A 12141-nucleotide genomic window follows, 5' to 3' on the forward strand; every position below is an offset into this window, starting at 1 on the left:
AATGGAGGAGATTATGAATGCTGATATGAGGTATAGCGGTGATGAGGACACTGGTATAGGATATCTCAGCGATCAGGACGCTGGTATGGCATATGGGGTGATCATGATGCTGATGTGGGGCATGGTGGTGATCAGGATGCTGGCATGGGTTATGGTGATGATCAGGATGCTAGTATGGTATATGGAGGTGACCAGGGTGCTTTTGTAGTGTATGTCAGTGATCAGGGTGCTGGTATGGTTTATGGCAGTGATCAGGGTGCTTTTATTGTGTATGGCAGTGATCAGGGTGCTGGTATAGCATATGGCAGTGATCAGGGTGCTGGTATGGCATATGGCAGTGAGCAGGGTGTTAGTTTGGTGTATTGCGGTGATCAGGACACTGGTATGGCTATGATAAGAACATTGGTATGGTGTATAGGGGTGTTTTTGTGACCCTAGAACAGGTGACAGGGATTGGCTGCATGTATGGTGTATATACTGGGGCAGTGATCAGGGACATTGGAGAAGCTGGAACAGCAGTGTGAGTGTACAAGCAGCCTGACATACTGCTGTACACTCACACACTGCAGGATCGCTCCTCTCTGCTCTCACATTGAGAGCAGAGAGAAGCAATCTTTACTTTCACTTTCCATTGTTTACTATGTCAGTGCTGTGATTGGTCACAGCAGTCACATTATAAAACACCATGTGATCGTCCGGACACAGCAGTAATTCAATCAGCTGTGTCCGGGTGACACACCAATCATCGGGCTCCAGGGTGTGTGTTCAGGAGCCATCGATGTGGGCTTTAGGTACAGGTACGTTAGCCCACATTGACAAAGCTTCCCATCTGTCGTCTATGTTGAATGGGCAGAAGGGAAGGGGCTAAGGAGTTCGTTTACCTTTAGGCCTCATGAACACAGGGCATTTGCCTAGCTCTCCTAAATGTTTTTCCTCCTGGCAGCAGTGTTTTGGGAAGGAAAAATACTTGACGCATGAAAATGCGACTACACATGGGTATAGGGTGTGTCATGCATGTGGGCATTACTTAGTTTCATAAATAAATGATTAATCTGGCTATTGAAACAAATTAACACTCAAGCCCTTGACTTGTCTAGCGTTAATGCTTGTTTAGACGCGTATACACATGATAAGCATTTTTCTGCCCAAACTCTGCTACTTCTGGATGTGCTGACAGTGTTTTTTTGTTTTTTCCGCCTCTACATGCCCTGTCTCTAAATGGCTATGTGTGCGTGGACAAAAAAAAATGCCAGACACCCCAAAAAGCAGCATTTTTAACGCTCAGTGTGCATGAAGCCTTACCAAAAAACTGCCTATGCGGGAAAGGAAATTCTGTCTATAAAAACAAACTGTGCAGCGTTTACTAAAGTTGTATAATCCCCTTGCTATAGGTGTGGGCCATTTAAGTATTGTACCTTTAGAAGACTGGCCAAGAAAACAGAGATGGCAGCATCCCATCTTTAATGTTGCTAGGAAATTGCTAAGACACTTCCAGTCCTTACTGCTCATCCTCACCACCACAGGAGTGGTCCACTATCTCATCCGTTGCAGCATAGTTGATCTCAGAGCTACTGTGACAGGGGATTGAGAGTGCACATGAGGGGATTTGAATCAGTTGGGAGTGTCTTAGCAATGTCCTAACAACAAGGTGGGATGCAATGATGAAAGCTCTGGGAGTTTATTGGCCAGGCTTCATAAGGTACATAAATGGCCTACACATATAACAAGGACATTAATTAACTTTGGTCAAATATGCACAATGTGGTTTACAGTATCTACAGGTGCTCCTTAGCTGCATAGGAAGTTTTTTTGGTGAAGGTGAGCTATGCCTTTAAAGCTTATCACTGTGTGTGAGATGCAGTGAGATAAACATCAGTGAATCAACAGCACATCAGGGAAATGTTTTAGTGAATTACAGTAGAGTACTAATGCAGTAAGGGAAGTTTTCATTTCAACTCCTTGCAGGCCATTAAAAAACAAAGCTGAAATACATAATGGGAATTATTTTTCCTCCCAACAGATTTGGAATTCCCTTTTTTTGTGACTTCCAATTTTGTGATCCAGGCACTCTTGCATATAGCCCACCCAGGTATTGCACTTCCTGTACCCTGCTTTAGGATTATACTTTAGTTGAATAACAGAGCACAGTTTGGTCTAAAACCTGACCCATCCTGTAATTGGGCAATGAAAGTATAACAACACATCAGCCCTGGGTGGAATATTGTTTTACAGCTGATTACTTAGAGGCTGATATCAGAAAAGATTAAGAACTGTAAACATACATTATTTTATTGCTGCCTTTACTCCCATTAGGGATTATTATCAATTTTGATTTTACCAAAAATAAAGACAACAAGGAAGTGAAAAATTAAAATAGCCCTTTTATTTTCCCCTGCGAGGCAAATGGAAAGAGTAATTTGACTCTCCCCCATTACAGAAGCATGTACTCACTTTTTCCACATTACACCAATTGGCCACCAGGTTGAAAGTGAAGTTACCCATCACTTCTGGTTAAGTGTAAGCATATGACTCATTTGGCAGCACTAGGTGCCTCCTAATTGGCCCAGTACTGTCACATGGGTACAGAGTGCATAGCTCTGTGATTGATATTAATTTTGATCTTTCTTTCACTGGTCCTGGCAGCTGAACAGAGTGGTGCAGAAGTGACAAAATGTAGAGACATGCTAGTGGGAGGGTAGATGGGAGTTATAATGTATGTCAACCCATAAAAAATGTGCAAGGTTTTTTTTTATATTGTTGTATAAAAATGTTTAGTAAATATTTGTTGATCCTGCTAGTTTCTGTTTGCTCTGAGGCCTTCCTTCAGTAGACTGACAACACTGTCCTACCAGTTCCCAAGCTATAGGAACTTTGTCACCCTCCTGTTTAAACTACAGTTAGCTGTATTTTTATCTATTCTAATGCAGTTAATGTCTCCTGCTGGTTGATTGACAGGTGCTATGATCATCAGAAACTGGAACTTCATGTAACTAACTGCTACTATTGATGAACAACCTTGGTCTGTAAAAGGAAGGAGAGAAAAAATAATCTTATGGAATGGACAACAGGTAATAATTCTATTGTCATGGACAGAGCATCTGCTCCCACAAGGGGCAGAGTGGATAATCAAGACTTCTGTTGTAGCAGCTCTGCAGATGGTGGTGAAAGCCACAGAAGAGACACAGAGAACACCTGCTTTATAAGTGCTGGTGAGAGTCATGGAAAGGGCTGAGGTGCAAAATCTAAGGTACCGCCTGGTCTTCACCAGAGCTCCTGGAAGTGGAGATGTTATGCTGCAGGCAAAACCCAGGTTTCAGTCTTCTAACTCAAAGAAGCAAGCAACTAGAAAGGGAAGGTGAAAGTCATTTGCATCGTTGGGGTACTGGCTACTTAAGGCAGTAGGTAAGACAGTAGGATTGGAACACATAGCGGCATACAATGCACATGTGCTGATGGTGATGTGAGGCCCACTGGAACTCACAGGCAAATACACTAATGCAGAAAAGCAGGTAACAGACTGAAGTGCAGAGGAAGACACAGTGGAGAAGGAAGTCTGGAGGCTGACAGGACTGCACGTGGTCACTGGAGCAGGATGCAGACTTAGAAACACGAGGATCACATGAGTAAACTCTGGATCACAGGCTGGAGAATGCAGAGATAAAAAGGCTGGACTAACTGATGACAGTGGGAATTGCTGGGACTATGGAGACATTCAGGAGCTGGATACAGGCTACACAGATATTGGGAATACTAGGTCATGCAGAGAATACTACAAAGCACAGGAGGACTTTGGACAAGTCACTTGGGAACACAGGGGGTCTGGCTCCTGCATGTGGATGCTTTGCCTAAATGCTAAGAAAACACATGCCGGCCCTTTAAGACAAAGTCTGGCCATGGTTCGGCTGAGGTGCTGGCAGAGGATGATTGGCTGCCACCAGAGGCCTCACAAAGACAAAAAAAGTGGTGCTAGAGCATAGAACAGGTGAGTGTGAAAGTTATGTTATGGGTAGGGTTGCCTCCTCATCCCTTTAAAAACAAATACATATTAATTACACAGGTTCTGTGGCTGATTAAGGTGATAATTAAACTCACTTAGTGTCTTATCTGCAATAGATTAGGCTCAGAACCTGTGTAATTAATGTGTTTGGTTTTAAAGGGATGAGGTGGCAACCCTAATTATGGGGTGCTAATAAAAACCAAAAAAGGGTATAAATGCTATTGACAGGCTGCATCATATATATTATTTTTATTGTGGACATAGTTTCTCTTTAAGTGACCCTTTCACTTTAGCCTGGCTGGGCACTTTAAATCAGTGTGTATGCACTTACGGCTGGAGACCATGTAGTAATCTGTATCTTCTGAAACACCGCTGTGACAGCTTTTAGCTGTGACTGTGAAGCGGCACAGCATCACAAAGAACGTTATACATATCCATATGCTTTCATCCATCTGCCTCATTATGAAGATGGCAATGAGCATTTTCAGATTTCTGAACAAGCTTTCTTGGATGTGAACTTTCAAAACATTATTACCAGACTGTAATTGTATGTACCATAAAATGTTCTTTAAAAGGAATTTAAACAGTATGTAAGTTGTGTCTGTAGTTATATTTGGCGCTTGCAATTTTACACAAGGGCATTTTTGCTATTATTCATCAAGAAAAAAGCTTTACAGATATGTTGCTGACATCAAACAAAACTTGAGCCTTTCTTTTTATAGAACATGAACACGACTCTTTTTTCTTTTTAAATGCAGCAGCCCACAATCAATGTGTCATCCTGAGAAAGTGATATTAATGCCAAGGATATTTCTGTCGTAAAAAAATACTTTATAATTTTGCTTTTTTTGTGCAGTCCTTGAGTCAAGCACATCCTGTAAAATTCTAATATTTGAACAAAAATTGCAGTATAAGGGCAGCAAAACAGGTCTAGGTAAAGAGGTGGGTGATAGCACATAAGGCGGGACTCCCCAGAATGACAGGGGCCTGCTTATTGTCACTCAAACCTATACAATTCTAAGACACCAAATGGTCTTTTTGTTTCAGAGAAAAAGGACAATGACACGGCAAATTTACTGTAAAAGATTTAATTTAATTTTTCCATAACATAGGAAATGACCGGCATCCAGTGAGGTCTTGTTCGCACTTGCGATTAGGGAGTAGTAAAAATGCACAGGTAAAATGTATTATTACTGCCCCCAACCGCTCCCCTTTTATCTGCAAAGGCAGGGTTGTACACATGCCAGGGCTATCCTGCTTTGCATAGAGGTGTGGCAAAAATGATCTCCCCTTTTCAATCAGCAGGAAGTGCTGCCCACTGAAAATGACCTATTCAATTAAACAAGTCCATGTCCCAACCGCATGCCATACACAGTGGTGTGGGTTTATAGGGGTTAAAGAAGTGGTGATGAGGCTACATAATGCCTCCTCACAGTCTTTCAAATAGCCTCTGAAAAGTGACCCACCAAGATCTGTGTAAATAAGCCCTAAGAGAGAGTCCTAAAATGTTTTCCTTGTCTAGTTAACTCCTTCACAGCCAAATTATTGCAGGTAATGATCAAAGCTATTTCTCCACATTATTAGTCTTTCTTTGACCTCACTAAAATCTAAACCTCAGGCAAATATGATAAAAATAATTATTTATCTAATCATTAAAATGAACTTTAGAAGAGGTTTACGAACAACCCTTCCCAAATTCACTGATACTTACTTTTGTTATGATTGCTTGCCAACTACATTTGTCAATTGGGCATTTAAGTTCTACATAAGGTAATGATTTCTACCCTACCTTACATGACAGTATTGGTGGCTAGCCAATGTATGCTCAGGCCTGAGCTCTTCATTCCGGGAGGCAGCCACATGCCTCTTCATTCCCAGAAGCACTAGGTATTTCCCAACAGCTTCAGAAGCAGAGCACAGCAAAGGTTAATATTAGCATCTGGGGGGTCTTTATTATTATTATACAGTATTTATAAAGCGCCAATGGTTCGCTCAGCGCTGTACATTACAAAGGGGGACAGAACATGTGACAGAACAATACCAATACAATGCAAAACATGAGGGGATCAAGGGCCCTGCTCTTTCGAGCTTACAATCTAGGAGGGAGGGGATGGTGGCACAGGAGGAGATAGCTGTGGGGGATGGAGTGGTAGGAAGAGTGGAGGTCGGCAAGTTAGCAGCGGGTGGGGTAGGCTTCCCTGAAGAGATGGGTTTTCAGGGTGCGCCTAAAGGAGAGGAGAGTAGGTGATAATCTGATGGGCTGGGGCAGGAAGTTCCAGAGGATGGGTGACACCCTGGAGAAGTCCTGGAGGCGGGCATGGGAGGAGGAGACCAGGGAACTAGAGAGAAGGAGGTCTTGTGAGGAGCGGAGTGTGCATGCTGGGCGGTACTTGGATATTAGGTCAGTGATGTAGTTCGGGGCAGTGTGTTGGAAGGCTTTGTACGTCAGTGTTAGGATTTTAATTTGATCCGTTGCGCAATCGGAAGCCAGTGGAGGGATTGGCAGAGGGGGGTGGCGGAAATGGAGCGGTTGGAAAGGTGAATGAGTCTGACAGCCATATTCAGGATCGACTGAAGCGGGGATAGCCAGCAGCGAGGCAGGCCAGTGAGGAGGGAGTTGCAGTAGTCGAGTCGTGATACGATGAGGGAGTGGATGAGCTGTTTAGTGGTTTCTGGGGTTAGGAACGTGCATATTTTGGCGATGTTGCGAAGGTGGAGTCTGCACGAGTTTGGTAAAGATTGGACTTGGGGCTGGAAGGATAGGTTGGAGTCCGGAATGACACCAAGTACTCTGGCCTGCGGGGCGGGTTTGATGGTGGCGTTGTTGGATATGATGGAGAAGTCAATGGGGGGTGGTGTCCGGGCTGGGGGGAAGACAAGAAACTCGGTTTTGGAGAGCTTCAGTTTAAGGAAGTGGAGCGACATCCAGTCTGATATGTCGCTCAGTAGGTGTGTGATTCGGGTGGAGACCGAGGGGGTGAGGTGGGGGGTTGAGAGATAGATTTGTGTGTTGTCGGCATAGAGGTGGTAGTTGAAGCCGTGAGAGTGCATGAGTTGGCCAAGGGAGGAGGTGTAGATGGAGAAGAGAAGGGGCCCGAGGACGGAGCCTTGAGGGACTCCAACAGAGAGGGGGAGTGAGGGGGAGGTGGTAGCATTATAGGTAACGCTGAAAGAGCGTTGTGACAGGTAGGATGAGAGCCAGGAGAGAGCAGAATCTCTGAGGCCGAGGGAGTGTAGTTTTTTGAGGAGGAGGGGGTGGTCGACTGTGTCGAAGGCCGCAGAGAGGTCAAAGAGTAGGAGCACTGAATAGTGGCCATTAGCTTTGGCGGTTAGCAGGTCGTTGGAGAGTTTGAGTAAGGCAGTTTCGGTGGAGTGTAGGGGACGGAAGCCGGACTGTAGGGGATCGAGGAGGTTGTTGTCGTTGAGGTAAAAGCTTAGGCGGGTGTAGACTAGACTAAAGAAAACCTTTGACTTTGCTCAATTAGTCTCATTAAATCAGACATTAAACTCAGAGCAGAGGTAAAAAAACCCCTCTTTAATGCAGTTTTGTATTCAATAAAAACATCAAATGTGGTTTTAAATATCTGACTCTCGCAATATATCACTCTCTTGTAATGCCCTGTATAGTAAAACGTGGATTAGAAGTAGGAGAATCAAAACTCTAATACAGTAAAAGAGAGAAGTCTGCCACCGCTCCTTCATTTCCCAGTCAAAAGCTGGGGAAGGGAGGTGGCTGGGATGCATTGCACCCTCAGCCTCGCTCCGTGTAAAGATTTTCCAACTTATGGGACAACAATATAAGCACCAGCATACCAAAAGTGAACATCACTATGGCAGGTTACCTCCACAATTAATCTTGTACGTAGTCAAATGATAGGCACCACCCATGTTTAACTGAAACATGCACCACTCACAGCATCCACTGTAGCAATTACAACCTTTAAAAAATGTTTGTGGCACTTGTTACCACACTTAGAAGGGAAGAAACAGGGTTAAATATGATAGTTATCTTCAATGAGATATATATTCTTTTTTTCTGAATTTCAGAGATTCGGCCTAATGATTTAGAAATTGTTTTAATAAAAAGAAAAGAAAAACCGTGCTAGAAAACATAACAAACAAAAATGACAAAACAGACAAAAAGAAAAATCAATGGTGTTACAAGTGAAAAGTACTTAGCAAAGTTTGCACAGTCCTTTGCATTGCCCAATGCATTTGCAGAGAAAGTACAGCCTGATGTACAGTAGCAGTGTCACTGGCTTTCCTATAAAGGACTCTCAGTATTCCTTTGCAGTTTCAATGGAGATAAGAGATACTGAACTTTAAAAGTGGCCATCTTTTTGGTCACTGAAGGAGTCCGCAATAACAATAGTGAGATCTAAATGTCTGATATGTGTGTAGCGCTGAACTGATAAAAGTGAAAGCTGGTTTTGATAGATCTAAAACGAAAATGTAAAATTATTTTTTCCTTTACAAAAGCATATCTGTTCTGTTCCTAGGCTGCTAACTCTCTAATAGCAACAAATGAAGTACTCACCAAATGGTAAATTCTTGAATGTGTACTGAGGAGTGGCTGAGACAAACGTTTCAGAAAGGCCTTCAAGTGAGATGAACATTTAATGGTTAAGAACATCAAATATATTCAATGGTTGATGTGAATAAAATCATGATAGAGTGCACTAGGGGACTTAATGTGTTAGTGGGGACTTAGGGTGTTAATGGATGTGCTGTCTACCAATATTCTATAAATCCATGGATGGAATGGACAAAATTACATATATACTGTATAGTAAGCACAGCAGTTCTCTTATATGTAATTTTGCATTTGATTTTTACATTTGGAGGACAGCTTTAATATGTTTATGTACAGTAGTACTAGTATAATTGTCAAACTTTTGTAATCAGTCCCCTACAAAGCAGCGCTCAGAAGTTGGAATGACACTCTAGGCCAGTCAGAGCTTTGTAGTTTTGAAGAAAACTTGCTTATGGGAAGGAAGTGTGCAGAAATCCTGAGAATGTGCTGCTAGTGTTTTAAATGTCCAATCAAAGGCCGGGGTGGGTCTATTACCAGACTGTATCGCTTAACTGCACTGTAGTGTGCTGAAAAGTCCAAGACCTGAAAATGCTGTCTGGCAAGAATGTCTGGATCTCAACACTAGTTGAACAAAACTTAAAATTATTTGGTGGTAAAACAGTTCACATTTTTGTATTTTAGTTATGGATTTAGCGTTTGCCTGGAGTGCGCAGAAGTCGCCAACTGTCTGCAGAGTAAATAGCTAAAGACCTCCACACTTTGTATGGCCTTCAGCTTAGCACAACAACAGTGCATAGAGAGCTTCATGGAATGGGTTGACATGGCCGAGCAGCTACATCCAAGCCTTACATCACCAAGTGCAATGCAAAGAGTCGGATGCAGTGATGTAAAGCATGCCACCACTGGACTCTAGAACAGTGGAGACGCGTTCTCTGAAGTGACAAATTATGCTTCTCTGACTGGCAATCTAATGGACGTGTCTGGGTTTGGATGTTGCCAGGAAAACGATACTTGCCTGACTGCATTGTGCCAAGTGTAAATGTTGGTGGAGGGGGGATTGTGGTGTGGGGTAGTTTTTCAAATTTTGGGCTTGGCCCCTTAGTTCCAGTGAAGGGAGCTCTTAAGACGTCAACATACCAAGTCATTTTGGACAATTTCATGCTTCCAACTTTGTGGGAACAGTTTGGGGTTGGTCCCTTCCTGTTCCAACATGACAGTGCACAAAGAAAGGTCCATAAAGACATGGATGAGTGAGTTTGGTTTGGAGGAACTTGACAGGTCTGCATAGAGTCCTGACCTCAACCCGATAGAACATCTTTGAGATGAATTAGAGCGGAGACTGCGAGCCAGGCCTTCTCATCTGACATCAGTGCCACAAATGTGTTTCTGGAAGAATGGTCAAACATTCCCATAGACACACTCCTAAACTTTTTGGACAACCTTCCCAAAAGAGTTGAAGCTGTTATAGTTGCAAAGGGCGGGTCAACTCAATATTGAACCCTACATACTAAGACTGGGATGCCATTAAAGATCATGTGCATGTATTTTGCCAAAAGCAGGCATCCCAATACTTTTGGCAAAATAGTGTATGTATGGTCTGGTCTCAGTTTCTTGGTGTAGCTGCATATATCTGGTCATCTCCTGTGCAGACTCCTGACAATAGGGTGCAGTAGATATCTTGTGTTTTATTTAATTTCAGGTATGAAAAATGAACAAATGTATTAGTCTCCATCCATGGAAGTCATGTTGATTTACATAAACTATTTAAAACCAAATAGAGAGCTCTGTAAGTCTATGTACACGCCTATGTATTTTCTACCCCCCCCCCCCCCCCACAAAAAAAACAAACAAAACAAAAAACAAACATGCTGCAGTGTTTCTCCAACATGTTTTCTGTTTTTCCGCTACAGTGTAGTAGTATTTGACATTGGAGAACACATAATGCTACCAAGCATGCAATCCAGTTATCCATGTGATTGTTAGACACATCAAAGCACATCTCATGGTCCTGGATGTTTTGATTTTGATTGCATTCACACTGTATTTCCATTGATTTATTAGAGGTGACAATTGTTAATGGCATTCTGGGTAATACCTACATTCCACTTTCCATATTATCACTTCAGGCTTGATATTTCAAAAAGATGAAGTAATCCCCTACATCCTGCAACTAGAGTGTCAGAATTTGAAAGTGAACCCACAGGAACAGAAATATTAGGACCTGCCATTGATGAATTACTTTTAAAAGTACAAACTTCAAGGTGGTTATCCTGGTTTTGTCTTCACTAAAATAAAATAAACCAAGCTCCCATCCTGCATACTTGTTCCAGGTCAATGACTAGTTAGAAAGTAAAGTCAGGATCAGTATCAAGATGACATCCCAAATGCCTACACATTTCAAAACAATTTACCAATGTGCCCTTTAAGTAATGTGTTCAAAGTACCGATAGCTAATGAAGCAGCACTGAAGTCTATGCCCCTGGCAAAGGAGTCCACTCATTGTGAGACATGAAGCCACTGCAGTTCTCTGAAGCGTCAGAGGCTTCTGCTGCTGGACAGCCAAAAAGAAGTCCACGTCACCGAGGCAGCCACATAGGCACACAAAGAAGGACCCTCTCACTCGGCAATCTAAAAACGAAAATACTCGGTACCTGGCATGTCCCATAACCACACTGCGTAAATGGGCTTTTTGCTATATCTTTTTCATTTCTACAGTGATTAGTTATGGGGGAGTGGGCAGCATTATTTAGGGGGGTCCCCAGCTAGAGAAGAGGCTAAATTCTCTCGTACATGTTATCTAAACTGACTGAAAACCAACACAAAAAAATAGAAATTTACCTATCCTCATTCTTATTTGTGAATTTGGTTGTACAGTATGTTACCATAAAAATAAAATAACTTACCTTAATGATTGCCTTCTTTTATTTATCTTTTATTGTGTCCTTGTTGCTTAGTGTTGATGGATAATTTTCCCTATATTCCATTATTATTTTCAGCAATCTCGTTAGACCCCTTTAAAGCAATCACATAGAGTAAAGTTATTTTTTATTAGAATGTACTGGCTTCTGATTTTCTGCTGCTGTACATAAATAAGGTTGAAAATTGTGCAGAACCAAACATACTGAAAGACTAGGTCTGTAGCTTTTAGACAATTAATAGAATGTCAATTATTTATTTTCCTAATTAGCAGCAGAGTTTTCTACCATGTTAGCTTCAGAGGAAAGCAGAAAGTTTGGGATTTATATAATAGTTTTTAGTAACTGACTCAGTGGACAGAAAACACAACCTTTCAGTGCACATTCGTTTTTCTTTCATTATGAATTTGAAAATCACATTTTATAAACAAAACTACTAAATAAATGTTATCTTCCTGACACATGTGTGGGTGTAAAGTGTGCCACTGTTTACTATCTGCAAATCATGTGTAAATTCCTCAATAACCCTCCTAAGTGATGATCAGTATCTGTAACCCCTAAGATTTGAAACAGCTTATACCCTTTATGTGTGTAAGCAAATTACATGGTGGATGGAGAAAGGTAATGCAACTGTCACTACTAACCTATTTTGTTCTTCTGAAAACAAAGAATCTCATATCTTTGCAGAGTGTTAT

The 12141-nt window shown here is 42.0% G+C and overlaps 1 protein-coding gene across 2 annotated transcripts in view; it reads right to left on the reverse strand.

Moving 5' to 3' along the window:
• Window positions 1-12141, reverse strand: part of HTR2C (5-hydroxytryptamine receptor 2C) — a 698015-nt gene that overhangs the window by 309246 nt on the left and 376628 nt on the right. The window contains exon 3 of one of the 2 annotated variants that reach the window (XM_089657982.1): window positions 11435-11543. The exons of the other annotated variant lie outside the window; for it this stretch is intronic. The gene's annotated coding sequence lies outside the window, so the exon portion shown is untranslated. The remainder of the gene's footprint in view (window positions 1-11434; window positions 11544-12141) is intronic. 2 annotated transcript variants of the gene reach the window in all.

Source organism: Staurois parvus, unplaced genomic scaffold, assembly GCF_062004578.1.
Source record: "Staurois parvus isolate SC_StPar_1 unplaced genomic scaffold, SC_StPar_1.0 ptg001045l, whole genome shotgun sequence".
Taxonomy (NCBI): Eukaryota; Metazoa; Chordata; class Amphibia; order Anura; family Ranidae; genus Staurois; species Staurois parvus.